Here is a 20,509-nt window from a genome sequence, read left to right on the forward strand (position 1 = left end):
TTGGTTAAGCCTCTGACTCTTGATTTAGACTCAGGCCATGATCTCAGGGTCTGCACTGTGCATGAAGCCTGCTTAAGATTCTCTCTCTCTCCCTCTGCTCCTCCCCTGCATGTGTGCATATGCATACTCTGAAAAAAAAAAAAGAGAGATAAATGTTTATAATCATTTTAAAAGTAGAAAACAAAACAATCAGGGCAACTACATCAAACTGCCTGTGAATATGTTAGTATGATGGGTATGTTTTGGGTTTTTAAGTAATAATGGTACATTTTGGGTTTTTAAATAATAATGTTTAATGTCTTGGTGACCATAAAATGTTTTAAAGTGAAATTGAGCTGTATTGGAATACTGAAAACAGAACTAGAGTTGTATTTTTAGCTAGTTGGATTCATTGTCACTTTTTGGAATTTAAAATAATAAAAAAATTCCAACTTTATTCTGATGATTAAAACTAAGAGCTTCATTTTTGAGAGCAGAAAATTAATTGATTTATTCAAAATACATTGATGAAATAAAACTTCTCTGTCCTGGGATACTGAGTTAAACTACTATAAAGTTTAATTTTACTCTGTAAATGATGAACATAGAGTTTTCCTATTGATACAAAAGTAGGAAGGTGTCATTACGTTGATAGTCTATTTATATTCTTTGAATTTAAATTAGCTTAGGGAAATTTAGGATTTTAAAATATCTTGATGTAGAACCATATGTAATAAAGCCTGAACAGTAACAAGGGAGCTCAGGGCTTTAGAAGAAACCCTGCTCATGAAGAAAAAGTTTCCCATCATGGAGAAAGGCTGATACACTTCCAGGTAAATTGATGTCTCACACCCAGGTGGAGATATTTTTTGGCTTTGCTACAATTACTGCCATATCCTCAACCTTCTCCAAAAGCCAGCCATACCACCAGTCTTGTAGTAATGGCACTGCAGAACCAGGGGCATCCTTGGAGCAACATAGGGCAGAGAACAGAAAACAATCATAGGAGGCACCCTGGACCTGTTGTTGGGCATACTACCACACATCTGAGGAAGGTGACCCTGGGACAAGGAAGAACTAGGGACCCTGGACCTCCTCCCTTGTGGGAAGAGATGATGGGACACTTCAATCACATACAGCTCCTTTCTGATCTTTAAGGTTATATCTTATTATGGCTAACACAAATTCATGTGACAGCACATGGCAGTTAGTTTTTTATACACATACAAAATGAATAAAAAGAAGTGAGTAATTGGAGTGCCTGGGTGACTCAGTTGGTTGAGTGTCAGACTTGATTTAGGCTCAGGTCATGATCTCAGGGTTGTGAGATCGAGCCCTATGTCAGAGTCCATGCTGGGTGTGGAACCTGCTTGGGATTCTCCTTCTCCCTCGGCTCTTCCCCCACCTTTCCTTCTCTAAAAAAAATTTTAAAAAACAAGTGAGTAATTAATATAATTAAATGTGTGAAAGAATAAATGAGAAAATGAGAAAGAAAAGAAAAGAGGAGGGAACAAAAAGCAAAGAACGTGAAAATCAATAAAAAGAAAAGAATAAGAAATGACTGTAGAATATTGGAATGAAATGGTTAGATAAAAAAGAATTAAGGGAAGGGAAGAAAATTGAACTAAGCTGGGTATCTGGGAATGGAAGTCAAAGGGGACAAAAGAAAAGCCCAGGGGTGCCTGGCTGGCTCGGTAGATAAAGCATACAACTCTTGATCTCAGGGTTGTGAGTTCAAGTCTCACACTGGGCCTACAGCTTACTTAAAAAAAAAAAAAGTCCAGTTGTTGGAAGATACCTAGTTCCCCAAATAGCACGTCCAGGTTTCCTCAAAATTCTGGAAGAGTCGCACATGCAGAGGGAAGGATGTCTTCAGCCTGGAGGAGATTGGAGAGATGCCAATGAGAAGATAAACAAAAACATTGCTTTTAAAGGTATCCAGTGATATTTGTTCTCTTGACACTTTGTATATTTGGAATCAATTTTGCTGAAAAGATATTTCACTAATATTATGTTATGCACTGTGCAACAAAACACTATTTCATATTTCAAAAATCACATTTCATCCTGTGGCAAATATCAAAGAATTCATCAGCTTTTTTATGAAGGGCATTATTATTTTTGCATTTAAAGGCTAATTAATATTTAAACTGACTCATTTTAGGGGCACCTGGATGGCTCAGGCAATTGAGCGCTCAGGTCATGATCTGAGGGTCCTAAGATTGAGCCCTACGTTGGGCTCTGTGCTCAGCAGGGGATCTGCTAGAGATTCTCTCCCTCCCTCTCCCTCTGCCCCTCCCCCTAAAATAAATAAATAAATCTTTAAAAATAAATAAATAAATAAACTGACTCATTTTAAAGAGGTTACATCCTTCGATAGAAGTTAAAAGTCTTGTCCTAAAAAAAATTCTTGGGGCCCCGGGTGGCTCAGTCAGTTAAGTATCTGCCTCAGGTCATGATCCCAGGATCCTGGGATTGAGCCCCACCTTGGGCTCTCTGCTCAGCGGGAAGCCTGCTTCTCCCTCTCCCTCTGCAGCTCCCCCTGCTTGTGCTCTCTCTCTCTGTCAAATAAATAAATAAAATCTTTAAAAAAAATTCTTGAGATTGGTTGCATAACATTGTGATCGCACTTAATCCCAATGAACTGTATAGTTTATTTTTTTTAATTTTTTAAAAAGATTTTATTTATTTATTTAACAGACAGAGAGAGCATAAGCAGGGGAGGGGCAGAAGGAGAGGGAGAAGCAGACTCCCCGCTGAGCGGGGAGCCCAATGCTGGAATCCATCCCAGGACCCTGGAATCATGACCTGAGCCAAAGGCAGACGCTTAACAGACTGAGCCACTCAGGTGCCCTGAACTGTGCACTTTAAAATGTCTGAGATGGTACATTCTGTTATGTATATTTTATAGAAAATTTTTCAAGTTAAAAAAAAATAAAGTATCTTAGATTATAGGCCAAGATGGTAATGGTTCAGGGAGCAAGCACTTGCTTATATTATAATAAACTTGATATAAATTTAAATTGCAAAATCTGAACACCTATCCCAAAGCAACGCTTTTACATTTGTAAATACCTTAAAATTAGGCAACGTGGGGAATTGTGAATGTAATAAGATAGTTGCCTAGGAGATCAAATTCTGTAAACTAAAACAGAGCCTGCATCTAGAAGCCACTAACTTCTGGCAGCTTGATAAATAAGTGTCCGCGAGACTCCAAACCTTAAAAATTCTTGATTTTTGCTGTTTAACTCTGATACCCAAATGCTGCAAATCATGTGCATGCATATTTTATATTCTGCTATCTATCCCCAGGTTCTTTTATTCCCTCTTGCTAACCTATAACATCTATGCATCTCCTACTTCTCTTCTCAAGGGCCCAGGCAAGTACCTATGGTTCTTTGCTTCTCTCTGCCTTCATCAACAGTTGGATCTGAGTCTCACTTCTCTGTTGTTTAAAAACATGTCAGCAGTCAAATACTTAACTGGCAAAATGTGGCAGAAGCTTAATTGTGGAGAAAAAAATGATATGCTGAACTTCAGAGCAAATCAGTACATTATGTCGACTGAGAACATAGGGAAATTCTCCTTTATAGAGCCCCACCCCAGGACAAATGAGTTTTGTTTTGTTTTTTTTAAGGTTTTATTTATTTATTTGACAGTGAGAGACACAGTGAGAGAGGGAACACAAGCAGGGGCAGAGGGAGAGGGAGAAGCAGGCTCCCCGCTGAGCAGGGAGCCCGATGCGATGCGTGCGGGGCTGGATCCCAGGACCCTGGGATCATGACCTGAGCCAAAGGCAGATGCTCAACCAAGTGAGCCACCCGGGCGCCCCAGGACAATTGAGATCCTGATGCTACCTACACATAAGGGCATGAAAAAGTTCAGTGCCGGTAAGGGAGAATTTCACATCATGAGAGGGCATGTTGGACAGATTTATATAGAAAATGGGCACTTGTCAGCCCTCCCTCTCTCCCTTTCAGGCAATCCTGCCCTAACTAGCCCAGGGAGCAGTAATAGATGCACCCATCTGAGAAAGGGCAGAGGCCTGAGCACCTCAGGCCTTCGCTATCACATAGATTATAAAGGGCAGACACTTGAACTTTTTGCTGGTTTTTATGTGATGGAAACATTTAAATTTTAAGTACTTACGTTTGCCCTCTCTCAGCCTTTTAAGAAATGTAAGCCCACTAGTATCTCATGTATATTTAGCTGAGTGAGCTGGTTGCAAGTAAAAGAAGCTAAATCCAGCCTGGCCCTCTTTATTACAAAAGCTGCCAATCCCAATGTCGAAGACGGGGCTAAATGGGGACCACTAACTGTTGGAAAGCACGGAGTGAGAAGTGCCATATGGGAAGAAAGTCTAGGGTCACCAGATTTTCTGGTTTGCCGAGGGAAACAGGGATATCTGGATTTTAACATGACATATTCTGACTTTCAAAGGTTGGCAACTAATTCAGATTTTTCAGCACTCTGTGAAGGCCTAACTCCACATACCCACGGGCTATATTCAGCCTGCAGGTCCTTCAGGGGTGACCTGACTTTACATACCAAAGACTGAGCAGCCAGAGGAGGGGCTGGGAGGGGAAGATAAGAAAGGGCTTTAGGTATCTGTTCTATGGAATGGAAATTTGGAAAGAAAGGGAGGCTTAAGGAGAAATTTTAGGAATGTTTTCGGGGCCATGAGTGGTATAACTGCATTTGTAAACTGAAACACCTCCAGTGCTTTTAAAACTGGACTTGTACTTTTTTGTTTTCCTTCTGGATGTGGTAACACGCTAATGTTGGCTATAAAGTAAAAGGAAACCAGCCTGGCTATATAGGCTTACATTTATAAATGATTAATATTGTATAGCCAAGTTTTTGTGAAAAGATCATATTGGATTCATGTCAGAATTTATGATAAAACCACAGCTCTCTGGGATTTAATAAGGCCTTCAAAGCCATTCAAATACAGCATAAAGGTGTAATGCATCGCCAGGCGATTACCATTTCCAGCCAGCGAATCAACCCAATACAGGGGTAAGTGCAAAAAGATGGACTAAAACGATTCCAAGGCACCTGCCTGTTTTCTGATCTCCACCAGACACACGCGTGCGTGTGCACACACATGTATGTACATGTGTATCACCGAAAAAGTATTTGCAAAAGATTCTTCCACTGAGTCTTCAATCTCCCTCCGTACAGGGGCAGAAACCTTTATGGTCTAATCGACCGACTGGAATAGATTTTATTTTATTTTTTTTTAAAGATTTTATTTATTTATTTGAGAGAGAGAGAGAATGAGAGATAGAGAGCATGAGAGGGAAGATGGTCAGAGGGAGAAGCAGACTCCCCGCTGAGCAGGGAGTCCGACGTGGGACTCGATCCCGGGACTCCAGGATCATGACCTGAGCCGAAGGCAGTCGCTTAACCAACTGAGCCACCCAGGCGCCCCGGGAATAGATTTTAAAAGCAGTCCTTAAATAGAGTGTCGTCATAGAAGACCACAACTGACACTGTCAGCTATTTTATTCATTTAAATGCAGTTTTTAAATTTAGTTCTAGCAGGCTCCATAACACTATAAATGTTACTTGTAAAACTCTGCAATCTACATTATGTTAAACGAGAGAATGTCGTTTAAAGAGGACAGGCTTTGAAGTTAGCAAGACTGAGGTTCGATGGTGACCCTACCACTTAACAACCGTGTGGCATCCGTATCTTATTTAACCTATCTGAGAAAGGCATTCCAGCTCTCTGAAATGGGGCTACTACTCCCTACCTGATAAAGTTGTTAAAATACATTAACGTTACATATTAAACATTAAACAACATGTTCAAATGAGATTCGTAAAGCATCTAACAGAGTGGAAACAATGAAATTTATTCTACCATTTCCTCTTAAAAATTAAGCGATTGCTTAAATCCAACTACACTGATTTCTAGAATCACCCTTGGGTAGCTGTGAGCCGCCCAGTTTTCCCTAGGGGCAACTGCTAATTCAGGAAGAGAGAGCTACAGGCTACTAAGCTGATCAGAACAGGACCAAGGGGACAAAAATAAAAATAAAGATTGGACTCCAGGGCCTGCACAAGTGAAGATCTTTTAAAAGCTGCAAGCTTCAGGTTGGAACAATGAAGGACGGCCCATTAAGTAGGAATGAACCAGAAATAGATCAGCCCTTGCTGTAACTAAAGCCCATCACTGAATTAACTCTGAAAATAGGTTAAGGGAATTTTAGCTTTCTCTTGTCCCAAACAGATTGCCTATATATATATATCTCCTTTATGGGTGTGGGTATCATTATTCTAGTTTGCAAAGTATTTCTACAGTTTTTCACATATACCATCCAGCACTCAATCAAAAATCAGAATCCTATGGAAGAAAAAAAGCAGAGAGTAGCAATGATCTACAAGGGCTTGAGAGATAAAGTTAAGATACTTGGGAACAGTTTGATCCTTTCTGGTCTTGCTTTTAAGCAGGGCTGCTTCATGGGCATGTGACCTGATCAAGCACGCAGGGCCCAGGGCTTAACAGAGGTCTAGGCTTAGGTTAGCACTCTACGCTCACCAATTTGAAAGTCTTAATGATTTTGAACATGGGACCTGGCATTTCCATTTTTCACTGTGTTCCGCAAATTATGTAATTGCTTTTAAGGTGTGTTAGGTGGGACCAAAGCAACGTACTACACCCCAGTACCCTGGGAATCATCAAATTTTCCAGTCAAATTTTCCAATCAGGCAGGATGCCCTCCCGTGTGAGTACTAGGTATTGCTCCCTCTAATATACTCAGATGGTTATTTCTCTCGCCTCAGGTAGTTTACTTACATGCATGTGCTGATCAGTATTCTTCTGTGTACTCAAAGGGAACCTTCAAGATTCCCAGAGTTTTTTCTCTATGCAACTCTCTCCCGTGCTCACCCTTACAGACTCAGGGAATCTACCTGGGCTCCCCCCCAACACCCCATCATGGCCTGTAAACTCCCAAGGTAGTGATCTGGGGTCATCGTAGGGCCACCTTGTGTGTTTCCCCTCTTACAGGAATCACGATCATGGTCCTTCATTGCCTATGTCCAGAGTCTTGAAAACAGTTACATATCTTGTCCAGTTTTGTCGTTATTTCAGGTGGAATGATTTACCCCATCCTGTTAGTCCAGCTTGGTTCCAAGCAGGAGTCCATAGTATTTTTTATAATAGCCCCCCAAATCGAAACATCCCCGATGTTCATCAGCAGTAAATGCATAAATAAACTGTGGTATGTTCCTGAAATGAAATACTATTACTGAAATAAAAATAAATGAAATATAATCACATTCAGCAATAAGGAGGGCTCTCACAGTGTTGAACAAAAGAAATCAGACATAAAATAATGTATGGTGTCTGACTCCAAAAACAAACAAAACTAAACAATTCGATCAGAAGTCGGGATAGCGGTTATCTGCGAAACGAGGGGAGGATGGGTCGTGATCTGGAGGGCACTCAAAGGGGCTCTGTGCCCCGGCAGTGTTATTTTTCTTGACTTGGGTGATGGTTAGGAAGTGATTTCTTTGTGTTAATTAGGACTGTACAATGTGTGGCGCACTTTTCTGTATTCATGATCAAGTACAGCACGGATAATATGAAAGTAACAGTAAAAGGAAACACGTGACAAGCAACGATAGTATGTATTATTTTCACAAAATTCAGAATCCCAATGAGCACATTTGGAAAACATTTTTGTCAAGAGGTGTGTAACACCTTTGCCAGGAATATTCTTTAATTCCTGAGACGAAAGCTGTAAAATGACTTATTGAAGCAGGGTGGTTTTTGACATTGATATACATTGTTATGAAGTATGTTATGTGGCAAGAAATCCCTCTGCTGAAACAAGCCCCATTTCACCAAATTGTTTCCTTGTTTATGGAGATTTCCAAGTGTATTTATTTGCAATCATTTCCATTAAAATATTTAGTAAATGACTAATACCTTATTTCTGGATTATTAGGTGGTTTGACAGTCCCTTTGAAGTTCACAGGTACTGCTAAGATTGTAATTTTGTAGCCAATTCAGCTCCAGATGCCCAGATCCATCCACATCTGCAGCTTATGTGGCCGGGCTGGTGGCTAATAGAGAACATCGGCTCTGGCTTTATCCTGCTATCAAATCATATGTGATAATGTCATAACCAGTAAGTTTTGTTTTCAAATATGTGTTTGTACTGACTTGACAGTGAACCTAAAAAGTGAAATAGATAGGAAGAATAAGAGAAATTCTAAATTCTCACCCTTCAGGAGTTTTGATATTATCAATTTGCCTTTGTCTCCTATAAAGAAAATCATACAAAAATAAGTCTCTTTTTCTATTCCCATTATCCATCGCATAGAGAAGATGAAAACAGATCCTACATGAGCAAATTAGTGACAATACTAACTCAAGTATTTTGAACTTGATAAGATGAGATATTTGGGTTTGTATTATTTGGGGTTTTCAAAGAGATACTGTGTCATCCCCCCTGTATTTCCACCACAGAGAGTGAAGCCATTCGAGGTGACAGTAAAGGGAGAGTATTTGAAGCTAGAAACTCAGAATTGGACTATTTAGCACACCTCTGCTGGCTGTGTTACCTTAATTAAATAGCCAAATTTGTTTAATCTGGTTATCATTCCTTCCATCTATGAAATGATGAAAATATTGACAACTGTCTCACTGTGCCGTATGGTTATAAGCTGAGATGAGATGTTCTGTGCCTGAAAATGTGTGAACAGCACCTATTCAACAAGCCCCTTATTTTACAAAGGTGTAAACTGAGACCCAGAGAAGTTAAGCGACCTGCCCAAGGTCATGACTGATCAAATCCCTAACATCTGTGTTCCCTTTGCCTGAGTAAATTGAATCCCTCCTTCACATTCCGTCCCTATGCCGTTCTGCCCGTGCCCTGTGGTCCTCAGCTCCTGAGCTCAGAGAGTACGGGGTCCTGAGTGGTGTGGTGGAGGAGGCCTTCTGATGAGAAGGCAAGGGTCACTGCAGCACAGTTTGAATTTTCATTAAATAATGCGGCTGGATCGATGCCGGCAAACATATTCATTCTGAGTCTTCACAGCCTTTAATCATAACTGACTTATCATGAGCAAAATCTCTTCAACCACATTCTGTCACACAATTTACTCATATTTGCCTGATGTGATTCTCAACAATAACAGTTAAACAGCCTATTTTTTTAAATAGTAGGATTTTATTTATTTATTTATTTATTTATTTATTTATTTATATTTGGGTATAATTGACATACAATGTTACATTAGTTTCAGGTGAATCACATAGTGATTCAACAACTCTGTACCTTATGCTGTGTTCACAAGTATACTTATGGTAGAATTTGAATTACAGCTTCCGAATGCCCATTGGGATTTAGATCTACCGGAAGCTCCATCCCAGCCTTCTATCCCAAGAGTTCTTTTTTCTCTTTTTTTTTAAAGATTTTATATATTTATTTGACAGAGAGAGACACAGCAAGAGAGGGAACACAAGCAAGGGGCGTGGGAGAGGGAGAAGCAGGCTCTCCGCCGAGCAGGGAGCCCGATGCGGGGCTCGATCCCAGGACCCTGGGATCATGACCTGAGCCGAAGGCAGACGCTTAACGACTGAGCCACCCAGGCGCCCCCCGAGAATCTTTTCTTATTCAAAGTAAACTCACCTCACAAATGCTGCCCCCCCCACCCCCGCACACTTCCCTTCCCCTCACATGCGGAAATACTTTAGGGTAATGAATTAAGGCCTCTAGGTAGAATGAAAAGAAGATCGGTGTTGATTAAAAATATATATGTAAGCTCTTGGGGCGCCTGGGTGGCTCAGTCGGTTGGGCGACTGCCTTCGGCTCAGGTCATGATCCTGGAGTCCCGGGATCGAGTCCCGCATCGGGCTCCCTGCTCAGCGGGGAGTCTGCTTCTCCCTCTGACCCTCTTCCCTCTCGTGCTCTCTCTCTCTCATTCTCTCTCTCTCAACTAAATAAATAAAATCTTTAAAAAAATATATATATATATGTAAGCTCTTTACAAGTTATGAAGTGTTGCATAAATTTAAGCATCTATTGAAATGGGGAAAGAAATCTATTGATTTGGGTTATAAGACATTGGGTTGAGCATCTACTTCTATACTATAGGCAATGGGAGGTAAAAAAGAATTAAAGTCTCATAAGGGAAAGGCTCTAACTTTGTAGAACTCTTAATCTCACTACGGAGAAATGTGTATATCCATAAAATATCGGCAATACTAGGCATTTTATGATTAAAGATGGAATTACTTAGAATAGGAGCTTAAGGAGTTATGGGCTGGAGGAAATGGAACTTGAACTGGAATGATGCTGGCGGGGGCTCTGTTCTCTGACTCATGGAGAAAGTGTGACTTACAATAAGAGAATAGGAGACCCACAGCCCGGGAAAAGCAGAGAAGAAAGACGGCAACACAGAGGGAAGTCTGGCAGTGGTCAAGTCTCCTGCTCTAACCCCCAGAGCTGCCTCTGTCCCCACCTCCTTTTTTCCCCTCATTGCTTGTGCCCCCATAAGATTTTTTGGTTGGGTTTTAGTAACCAAGAGTGCTGAGCTGGGTTTTGGTAGCCAGGAGTGCTGTTCTTCATATACTTGCTCACCCCAAAATTTCTAACATTATGTCCACCATTTTTTCTCCTTCTACAGAAACCTAACCTCAAAAAGGTAAACTCTTTGCTGTTTTTTTCTGTGCCCAAAGCTATAACATGTCCTTTTGACTTATCAAGTAAAAGGAGAGAAGAAACAATAGTCAATTCTTAAACAAAATGAAAGAGAATGTAGACACAGATAGGTGTTCTTCGAGGCTTTCTTTTTTATTCCCCACAGTCAGAGTCTGGTCAGGAAAACCATTGCTCTTTTTGAGTAAGAATTTCAAATTTCTCAAATTGATGATGTCATGACCTCCCAAACGAAAATACCATTCCCTCCAGGCTGCCTGCTGGGAACGGAAGTCATACAGACAAAGGGTGACTCAACATAGACAACTTCCAATGAAATAACTATAAAATCACTTCAGAAATATGTGCTGAGTCCTCATTACAGCCTGCACTTGAGGATTCTGTGACACTGTGGAGTTTGAGACTTCTGTAGTTAGCTAACTCATTGGCAGGACATACTTACCTATAACCATAGCCCTAAATCCTCCTTGGTAATAATAGGGCCATGATCTTCAGGTTGTGATGGTCTCAACTGAGTCCTTAAAGTCCCAAGCCCATTAAAACAGAAGTGTTCTCTCTGCAAGAGCTAAGGCAAATAGAGCTAAGAGGCCCTACCTTTTATTAATCCCCATCTCAGTGATGGAGTTACTAGACTTCAACAACACGTTTCTTCCATCTATGCCCCCTTCCCACCACTAAAATTGGAAAATGAAATTCATGTCTTTCTCATGCGGCTTTGGAAAAATAGGTTATAGAAATTAAGAAATATGAATGCCTTCCCCTATTAAGAGTAAAGAAAGGGAGCGAACAGTGACTACTTCTTCTAATCCTTCTTGTGTGGGGTCTGCCTGAGAGTGTATCATCCTGAACTCAGTTGCTGATCCCCAGGGAAATGATCAGCAATGGCATCCCGTAAAGATTTGCTCTATTTAAGTGGCAAAAATGCTGATTAGAGGAAAATTTTTGGGAGAAAGGAAAAAGTCGAACATGCAAAATTTCTAAGGAATAATAAAAGATAGTGTATAATTTCCTTCATGGAAAAGCTTAATACATAATCACGAATAAATACTGGCAATACACATTTTATAATTTTTAACTTCTCTGGGTTTCAGTGAATTCATTGATAAGATGCCAACAATGACTCACCCAAAGTCAGGATTAAATGGGATAAGGTATAAAGTGCTGATGACGTTTTGATGTGCAGCAGATCCTCAATATGTATACAATTATTACTCTCAACTTTTTTAATAGACTGTACTGTTACCAGTCTTTCCTACAGGCTAAGCAACTGAGTGTGAAAAATCTAAGTCTGTTAAGGTAAGATTATTGTTCAATAGAGTAAAGATTATTGCACTGGGCAATCTATGTTAATAGAAATAAGATATAAACTTAGAAACTTAAATATAGCCAAAGAAACTTCTGGCTGTAGGGAAGAGAACAGTGTTTAAGCTGATCTATATTTCAGGGCTTAAATAACCTGCAATAAGTCCATTAACTCATCAGAAACAGATTAACTATAATATGCTTAAAACAAGTCTGGAGTTCAATAAATATTTGTTGTGGGAACAAAACCAAGAACAAGGATGGGAAAAGAGACCTCTATGAATGTGGAACCTATGATTTGAGGGGCTCTTTGAATTTCAGTCCAGGCAAATAGCAAATGTAGCCCCTCACAATTTATTCCTTGGGTTCCCCCAAGGAAACACAGGAACTAAGAAAAGAAAATGTGCTAATTTAGCAAACATGGCTTCAGGATTAATAACCCCATTCACCTTCGAAACAGGTTGACAAACCTAAGACACCTATATAAAAATTCTAGCCTCATCACTGTGTGCGTGTGGGGCTGCAGAGCCCAGGCAGTAGGTACAAGGCTTGCTTCAGTCACTCAACAGGCAGAGGAGGCCTTAGATTTGTATGTATAAAGATACATATGAGAGGAGCTATTGGAAATGGAATGAGAGGTGACAGTTCAAGTGTAATCATTATTTTAAGCTCAGTGAAGCAGAATTGAATAACAAGACTGGTATTTGTCATTTTAGAGGTTTGTCTTTGCAAGATTTTGTTGGATTTGCAACATTGTTTGCAACAACATGAATGATTCTTACCAGTTGAGCACTAATCTGAACTACAGATCAAAGGTACAGACTTAACCATGGATTTTCCTCTCATTATCTTTGTTAAATGAAATTAGAAACCTTGATTGCAACTGCTTGGAAAAATACATGAAGGAGTATTTTTAAATATTATGTTTGGATGAAACAAGATTTTAAAAATATACACCTGGTATTGTTCTATAATCATTTAATTTAGGAGAGTTCAACTTTACTTGTTTACTTACTTTTTATTTTGCCTCTAAGTAAGTAACAAAAAATAAAATAAAATAGATAAGGAAGTGAGAAAAAATGTAAATAGTACAGATAATTCTGTTCACCATTACACCCATGCAATCTGCACTATTTAAATAAAGTAAAACAAAAACTATGAAATAGTGTGTATGTGTTTGTGTGGCTTGCTTATCTCAGTGATCCAATGTATAGTCCAAGATCCCCAGGTTAGTCGGATAGTAAGGGCCCAGAGATGGAAGGACAAGCAATGGGATCAAGCTAAAATCAAGTCAAGTAGGGCGGTGCTGTGGGTAGTAGCTCTGCAAACTGGAGGTAGACCTCTAACAGCTGCCCGACCCTTTGAAGGAGATATGGTCACAGACATCTTGTTGCTTCTCTGAGCTAAACTTTCAGGTATCCTAAGTAAACTCCAACCTGCCAAGTGGCAGCAATTTATCCTCATATAGAAGAGGTACAGGGCGCCTGGGTGGCTCAGTTGGTTAAGTGTCTGCCTTCAGCTCGGGTCATGATCCCAGGGTCCTGGGATCCAGGCCTGCATCGGGCTCCCTGCTCCACGGGGAGTCCGCCTCTCCCTCTGCCTCTCCTCCTGCTCGTGATCTCTCTGTCTCAAATAAATAAATAAAATCTTTTTAAAAAGATGATTTAAAAAAAAAGAAGACAAGGTACCAAGTCTTGTAAAATTAGTACCTTTTTTCTTTTTCTTCTTTTAGTACCTTTTCTCTTAAAACAATATTTTTAATTAAATAATGGACAAATGCCAAAGAAGTTACTAAATTCCTTTTATCTAGTTAAAATGTTTAGAACATCAATTAACCTACTACATAGAAGTCTCAAGTTTTAGAATCAAACAAATATGGATTTTAATCCCTGCCTTTCCACTTAGTAGATATGAGGCTTTTGCGATTTGTATCAAATCAGTGAGCTTTGGTTTCTTCACCTTCTTCACCTCTTTACCTTATCATCAAGGATAAGAAATAGCTAGCTTGAAGATTTGCTGAGAGTATGAAATGAGATAATACATGTACCTACTTAGGATTCTGTCTGCCAAGAAGTAAGTACTCAATAGAGGTAACTATAATTATTATTTATACCTCTCTTAAAATACGTATTTTTAAACTTTGTTTCTAGATCTCATCTGAAGCTACTACAGGTTGTGGCAGAGACACAAACTTTCACATCCTCAACTTCAATTACCAAGGAACTAATTACGTATTTCTAGGCCTACATGGTACATCACTTTTGCTTACCACCACCTTAAATTTTAAAGGTATTACATTAACATGAGCAAAACAACATAGATTTCTAACAAGTTTACTGTAATCACACACTTGAGCCCTATGTAAATATAGGTAAATATGTAAATGATGCATTATTATCCTAAAGGGAAAAATAAGAAGTGATAGATTGACTTTTCAAGTACTTGTTTATTTTCAAATAACAAAAAATTTAAGCCACAATATTTAAATAACTAAAAAAAAAAAAAAAGGCCAAATCATTCAATCATTAAGTATCACGCTGGATACTATTAGACAAAACCCAAGGACGTATTTTCAAGTCATAAATATTAATAAGCCAGGTTTGACTTCATATTTTAACTATGATTGAATCAGCCAGATGTTCTTCCATTGATTTCTGTTATTTTGATCTGCACAGGTATTCATTCTACCATAAAAATGCCTTCAAAGATTGTGAAAATATCACTAGAAATTGAAAGATAGAAATAAATGGAATGCAGAATGATTCCTGATCCTTTTATTGCCTCACACCTACTTTGGCAGTATTAATAATCCCAACCAGATGTCAACATTTAATTTTGAGAAGGTATGTGAAACAGTAGGTCAGGTAAAGGACCCACTGAAGGATCAAATGATATTCAGTCTCCATCACTGTACTGTCCTTGTCTCTCTCCAGCAAGCATAGAAAATCAAAACCCTGGCTAAACATCCATACACAGTATGAAGGGAAAGGATGTCATTATGGTACTTGTTAAAATGCAACATGACTTTCAAAACTTTGTGTTAAAAGATGCAGTAATTACCTGTGAAGCATGTCTCCTATGTCTGGTTTTTCTTGTTCCTTTATGTGCAGGAATTCTACCTCTCTGTGCAGGCCCTTGAGTGTGTTTATCTTCTTTAATACCTCTCTCTCTTTCTCTCTCTATCTAGACAAGTTAATAAGGGAAAAACAAACAGAAGTACAGTAACATGTATATCTCACATACACATGGGAGACCCTCAGGGAAATGAGTGACTCTCAAGGCAGTGGCTTAGAATTCAGGCTCAACTACTATCTTCAGCTAAATCAAAGAAAGGAGGCCAGTTATGGAAAGGTGATCAGGAAAATATATGGCAAACAAGAGTCAGGCTGTTCATGAAAATTTAAGTGGTGCCTTCTTTGACTCTAAGCTTGTCTTGTGATTTACCCTCATCCTTCTCTTCTTGGTATCCTTACAAATGGGAGATGGCCTTACAACAGACTAGCTTCTGCTCTGTTTGCAGAGTTCTCCTGCATCCGCTCTCTCTCAAAATATTCCTTATGCCAAAAAGGTATATTTGGGGGTGGCATACTCTAGTCCCCTCCAGTCAGAGTTTGGGTTGGCCTATTCTGGTCTCCTACATTTTCATGAGATAAGAATCAAGACATGACAGAAGGAAAAAGGCAGTAACCATAAGAAAAAGTATTGATTACAAGTGGGATAAGGACCAAAAACAAATGGTTACAAACAGAAACAAATATACATTACAGGGACTCAATATATAGTTATGGAATGGATATTTCATTTTAATCTCACTAGTAACCCAGTAGAATATGTATTTTTCTTCCTCATAAATAAACAAAAAATCGATGTTGGAATAGATTGTATAAATTGTCCCACAGCAGGAAAGTAGCAAATTGGAATGAAAACTAACATTGATTTGGAAACAAAGCACACATTTCTTGCCATGATGTCACACCTGCCTTCCCACTGGTCTCTTTCTGTATATGGATAGTTCTCTATCTCTCTCCATGTTGAATTGTCTCTTTCTATCTCCTTTGTCTCGGACTCCCTTAAAAAAAAAATACCACTGTGCACATTTTTGAAAATTTGCTGTGATTATTGAGTAACATTTTTTGTTCTTTGGTTCTTAATTTTAAAAGGGATTGAAGGGCATAGAGGAAAATGTTGAATTTCTTTTATGAAATAGAGTAAGAAATAGAGTAAGGCCAAGACCCTACAATTTTTCCTTCTCCCCTGTGGATCAGGTCAGTGAGGAAAAAAAAATAATTTTCTATCCCTCCCTCTAACCTAAAACAATGTCTCATATTTTACTGCTACTAGCACCTCAAATCAAAGCCCTTCATGTTTGAATGTTTATACTGAAGTCACTAACAATATAAAAGGAAATATGACAGATGTAGGAACAGACAAGATAAAGCCATTTTTAGCTAATTACATTTTTAAGTGGACATTTATTTTTAAGTCCATTCTGCTACATCTATCCCAGTCACCCCAAAGGCAAAGGAAACAGGAAGAAAAAAGGGAGTGGGAGAGACCAGGGGAGAGAGAGCAGAGGAAAGCTGAGGTCAGCTGAGGATTGGCAGAAGAGGGGCCAAGAACGGACTTGGGAAAATAATGCTTTAAGGAGGATTCAGATACATACTTTTGTTTTCCTCAAAAAGATGTAAGGGGAGAACACAGAGCCCCAAAGTATCATAAGTCTCCTGCCTCCACAGAAAATCCATTTCTGTTGGCGGAGCATCCTCTTTACCATCTACCCTTGGTGACTAAGGTCTGCACATCTGAGCCTGACTTCAGGTGTCCTTTCCTGCTTCCTTTACTTCCCACATATGAGGGATACACGAAAGGATGAAAACCATAGAGACAGTTCAGCTCCCCTCTACATTCTAGTTTGTAAGTCTTCCCTTCACTTCTTCCTTCAAAACTGAATTGGGAACTCACCTCTTTCCAGAAGTTTTCCTTGATGAGGCACACTCCATTCTAATCTCCCTTGCATTCATATAGTCCATTTGTGCTAGATAATTTAAAATGTTTTAATATAGTATCATAACACCAGCAGGGCATTTAGAGTAGAATTTAAGTTCCTTTCTGGTAATCTTCCTTGTTTTAATCAAATAAGGACTGGAGAGGTTAGGCAGCTTGGAATAGTCACACAGCAAATTGAAGGAAAATTTACGTCACCCAATCCTCATCTGAGGACTCATTCTACTATATTACATTGTTTGACTCATTTATTCTTTTGAAATAATTAACAGCTGTGCTGTATTTTGGAGATTTGAAAAGAATCCTTCAGTCATTATTAAGCTTCTTGCATTTAAATCACCCCCACTCCACTAGGTATAAAATGTCATACTTAACTGTAAAATTCCATGTTTCAAGTATAATAATATTTTCAAATTTTTGAGAAAACTAGCATCCACAAAGCCCAAAATTCCAATAACACTATTTCCTCCGAAATCCTGTTAGAGGAAAATATTCAAGACATATCTTTGTCTTAGATAAAATACACACACATACAGAATTAAAGGACCTTATACCCTCCCCAATCTGGAAAAATCCTAAACCGAAATACTCCTTACCTTGACTGTGCAAAAAGACTCTGTTCTCAGCCCTTTGATAACAACAGTAGCTCTACCAAAATTTATAGAGCACTTCCGTGTGCTGCTGGGCACTGTGCTAGTCTTTGGAGGGAAGAAAAAGAAAGAGAGATGGGGGTGAGAGTGAGAGAAGAAGGCGGAGGAGAAAGAGAGACGTAGAGTTGCTGGTTAGTGGAACCGAGGGGCGTATAATCAGATTTTTCATAAAATACGGAAAGCGACAGCACTGAGTCATGCTAAGGTACCGTCTGTGACATAGATGTATCAGTAGAGTGCTCAATCCAATCTGAGCGGTGAGGGAGAGGGGCATTCTGGAGGTTTGCCAAGAAGAAGTCTTAAAGGATAAGTGAGAGCAAGAAAAGTAGGAAGGGCATTCCAGACCAAGCAAAGAACTGCAATAATGTGTCATATGCAGGGAGCCGTAAGCGATTTGAAGTTACTGGAATGTAGCATGTAACATGAAGAGCAGTGGGAGAAGAGTTTGAGGAAGAGATACGGGCGAGTTCTAGAATTCCCTTCCTTAGTGTGGAACTGATGGGAAGGAATATCTGCACTCATCTCTTAGTTACCTTATAATTATTATAAAATAGAGCTGTTTAGATTTTCCCAGCCTTCCATCACCACTGCCACTTTTCATAAAAAACTTAAGTGAACATATATGAAGCGTAAGCTAATCTTCAGATTCTTTCAAAGGGAGCTGTCATTAAGACGCATGCATTAAATGTTCTTAAATGGAAGACTTAACTCAGAAAGATATGAAAATACAAGTGAATATTCCTAAGAGCAGAAGTGAGTATTTATTAAGTCTCCCACATGGAGAAACCAATTTCGACCTAGGAAACATAATGGAAAATACTTCTTTTTTTTTTTTTAAAGATTTTATTTATTTATTTGAGAGAGAGAGACAGCAATAGCGAGAGTGAGAGAGAGAGAGCAAGGGGGGAGGAGAAGCAGGCTCCCCACTGAGCAAGGAGCCAGACCGGGGACTCGATCCCAGGACCTTGGGATCATGACCTGAGCCAAAGGCAGATGCTTAACTGACTGAGCCACCCAGGCACACAGTAAATGCTTCTTTGGGTCACAAGTGGAATGTGGCAATGTCATGCTTTTTCAGTTGCTTTTTTAAATAAACGAAGAGCAGCTAAAGCTTTTGAGAAGTATAGAGGTCCCCCCCCAAATTATGAAGCAGCCTTGCAGCACTGGAGTCCTCTGTTCTTGATCCCCTTCCAAGCTTAATGACTGTTTTCAGTCTTTGTAAAATGTGAAATCAACAAAACCCAAATCAAACTACTCCACAGCAAGCGCCTGATCTCAAGGGGTCTACAATTTCTTTTCACTCAACTAAGATGGCTCCTTTCAAATCCTCTATTCCATTCAACGCATGCAATCTCAAGCTACCTAATGTGTTTACTTCTTGGCTTTCCTGAGGAACATGCCCGGCTCTGGGCATGCTGGGATAACTAGATACATTTTTCTTTCAAAAAGCCACCTTTCTCTAAGCTCCAAGGTTTATCCCAATCAGCATCCATCCACTTTTGAGTATTTGTGTATGTTTAGGGCTGCCCTGGGATGGTAAGACACGCCAACGAAAGAAGGAATCCCGGCCTGGCTCGCACTGAGTTCATGATCAGTTTCGGGGAGACAAGACTAACATACATGCAACCACTGGAAACAATTAGAGATAGTGTATAATTAGGTGCTGAATGTAATACTGACTGTAAGTGCACAATTCTTCACTAATTACCAATTGCTTTAAGGAATTAATACTTAACTTCGGGGATTTCAATCACGATTTCTCTATAAGCATTAATTCTTGTAACCAGCAATTCGATTCATTTCAAAGGGTTACAAACATACCCTAGTTTTAGCGCATTATCAGCATTGTTCTTAGAATTTTGTTTTTTTCCATTAAGCAATTAATTTAAATCCTGATTGTTCTGACCTCCAGGGCCTTTGCCGGGGTGGGGGAGGTGCTTACTCCTCAGACATAATTTAATTTTTCAAATTTTTTTGGGGGGGGAGGGGCTGGTGCAGGATTCTGAGCCCTGAGGGGAAGAAATCTGCTTTCTCTCCAGAAGCGGGGAAACAGGATATTCTTGGTCCCTCATAGGCTCACTCTCTCCACCACTGCTGGGCTTCTTGGCTTTACCCTGTTTTTCTTAATTCTCTTTTATTTCTTGTCCTTTCCCTCTTCCTGCTTCCCCTGCTTTGGTTCTCTTCCCCACCCCCCTTCTCCTACCTTGTGTTGGTCTGACAGGACCACGTGCAGAGAAAGTTTCTTTTCCTTCCTGCTGGCATCCCTTAGGATGATGGGGAATGTTAACCCTGTCTCTCCCGCCAACATGTTGGAGATGGGCCCAGGAAGGATTACAGCCTCTGAGAACAAACTCAGTTCATCTTTTGAGTCAGCCAGCAGGTGTGCTAGAAGGATTGCAAACATATTTTTCAAATGTGCTTCCAGACAGAGACCTCACTGGCTCCTCACACCTGCCCTGAGCTTTCCTGGCCATCTTCATGGACCTGCATGCAAGGCTCTGGCAAACAGCCACAGACAGGCATAACCACATCCAAACCTGTTTTTGGCTTCCCTCTAACCAGGAAAGAACTGGCCACTAATGTGTGTGACGTGACACTTACCTCCATATCTGCGTGTGGTAGAAGGCAAGTGCAAGTTACTTCACGTCCCTAAGTTCCAATTCCTCCTAAGGAAGAGACATCTACACAATGGCTTGCTGTGGGAATTAACCAGCATGGTGTGAAGAGCTGGATTTTCTGGCTTCAAGTTCCAGTTTTTCCTCTTCCGAGCTGGGGGGACCAAAGCAAGTTGTGTAACTTTTCTGTGTTTCAAGTTCCTCTTCTGTGAGACAGAAAGCAGAAGAGTAGTTACCTCACAGACTTTGTATCTCAGGATTAAATGAGTTGAATCATGTA

General features: G+C 39.8%; 1 long non-coding RNA gene across 2 annotated transcripts; it reads right to left on the bottom strand.

The window, feature by feature from the left end:
- Nucleotides 1-466: 466 nt before the first annotated feature.
- On the bottom strand, nucleotides 467-20,421 carry LOC141374179 (uncharacterized). 2 transcript variants are annotated; one of them, XR_012380841.1, is made up of 5 exons: nucleotides 20,216-20,421; nucleotides 17,340-17,440; nucleotides 15,021-15,143; nucleotides 1,778-1,856; nucleotides 467-945 (listed from the first exon to the last, which is right to left on the bottom strand). It is a non-coding gene; the product is annotated as an uncharacterized lncRNA (long non-coding RNA). The 2 variants fall into 2 exon arrangements; XR_012380844.1 differs by lacking the exons at nucleotides 467-945; nucleotides 1,778-1,856 and adding an exon at nucleotides 7,957-8,091.
- Nucleotides 20,422-20,509: the final 88 nt, after the last annotated feature.

The sequence above is a fragment of the Callorhinus ursinus genome, unplaced genomic scaffold (genome assembly GCF_003265705.2).
Source record: "Callorhinus ursinus isolate GAN/ISIS: 27379988/994484 unplaced genomic scaffold, GSC_fseal_2.0 scaffold1, whole genome shotgun sequence".
Taxonomy (NCBI): Eukaryota; Metazoa; Chordata; class Mammalia; order Carnivora; family Otariidae; genus Callorhinus; species Callorhinus ursinus.